Source organism: Poecilia reticulata, linkage group LG17, assembly GCF_000633615.1.
Source record: "Poecilia reticulata strain Guanapo linkage group LG17, Guppy_female_1.0+MT, whole genome shotgun sequence".
Taxonomy (NCBI): domain Eukaryota; kingdom Metazoa; phylum Chordata; class Actinopteri; order Cyprinodontiformes; family Poeciliidae; genus Poecilia; species Poecilia reticulata.
In genome coordinates, this window is record NC_024347.1 from 28,647,017 (window position 1) to 28,648,730 (window position 1,714).

Sequence of the window (1,714 nt, forward strand, 5' to 3'; positions counted from 1 at the left end):
GAACCAGTCTGCAGAACCAGTCTGCAGAACCGAACCAGTCTGCAGAACCAGTCTGCAGAACCGAACCAGTCTGCAGAACCAGTCAGTTTGGGAACAGAGACGGTTTTAGAGTCTATCAGCTGCTGGGGGGAAGGATCTGCTATCCTGCTCCTTTGTGCACATAGGATGCAGAAAACCAGCTCTGAGTTTACGATACAAGGCAGAGCAGCAGGTTTTACAGAGAGCAGATAAAATCACCAGTCAGTGACGTTCAACAGAAAATATAATTTAGAAGAAATGATCTTCTGTTGTTTCTGTTTTAAGAGGGAATAACCAGAACATGGACAGAACCTCTGAACCCGGTTTGGTTCTACGAGCCGAGGACGTTTGTTTGGGTCCAACAAGGCGATCAGATAAACAGGAAGAGAGGGGAACCAATCAGCAGAGCCGATGTTTCTCCTCTGATCTTTACACAAACAGCTAAACGTGAAGCGGCTTCGTTCTCCTACCGGACTCTGGTTCCGGCTCGTCTCTCAGAACCCGGCTGATCCGGCGGGACAGCGTACTGATGAAGCTGCTGACGGACGGCGCTCTGCGCTCGGCGTCTGATCCGGCTTTCCGGAGCGGCGTTCTGTCCGAGCCGCCGGCGGCACCAGGTTCTGACATGGACCGGAAGAAGGGAATGATCCTGCGTCCAGAACCAGGATGCTTGTCCGGATCCTGGTTCTGGTTCTGCTGCCGGGGCAGGGTGCTGGTCTTGAGCAGGCCGAACAGCTGAGGGCGCTCCAGGTTGTGGTCTTCAGATGTTCTCCACTGGTACCGGTCCAATGGCTGCTCGGAACCGGGCTCAGGCTCAAACGCCCTCCAGGGTTTCCTGTAGAGGTGCCAGCGGTACGGACCGGGCTGAACCGGGCCCTCGAGGCCCTCGGGGGGAGTTCCACTCCCACTCATTGTCCAGACCAGATGAGCTCGGTTCAAGACGCAGCGACTCCGCCGGTTCTACAGCCGGGTTCTACAGCCGGGTTCTAGATGGGTCATAATTCAAACCCGACAGCAGGGTTCTGGTCCAAACTCGACGGCGCCGGGCCCTCAGGTCGTCGTCATGCTGCCGTTTCTCAACAGGCAGCGAGCGAGCGAGCGTCTTCCTGGGAGGAAGTCAGTCACAGGAAGAGCGAGCCTCAGCCAATCAGATGGCAGCAGACTGTGGTTTCCTGTCTGAAGAAAAGCTGGTTTATGGCTCCGCACCCTGATCAGAACCGCTCTGAACCCAGTTCACTCCAGGGTCCAGTGTCTCCCTGGTTCTGGTCCACAGAGTCCGGAACCAATGCAGAGCAGCGTTTCACAGGAAACCTCGACCCAGCGTGTTTCTACCTCAGCAGCCACGGTTTCGTCACAGCGCCATGTCTCCACTGACGTGTCATTACTAGTAAAACAGGAACCGAAAGCTGACACACATCTGAGAACCTCCTTATTTACACTCATGTATCCATCTCAGTCCCTCTGCGGCTCCAGAAGCTCTTTCCTGAAATGAAACTGGATTTAGGAACCACAGCGACTCCAGTGCAGCCATCTGTCTCCAGCAGGCCTACCTGATACCTGAGGGTTGGAAGGAGACGTCTTGGTGCAACGGGATCAAAGCCACTGGGTGGCCCAGAGGCGTTCCCAGGTGTCCACCTTCCAGGTGTCCCAACTAACCCTCCAGGTGTCCCAGTTGGCCCTCCAGGTGTCCCAGTTG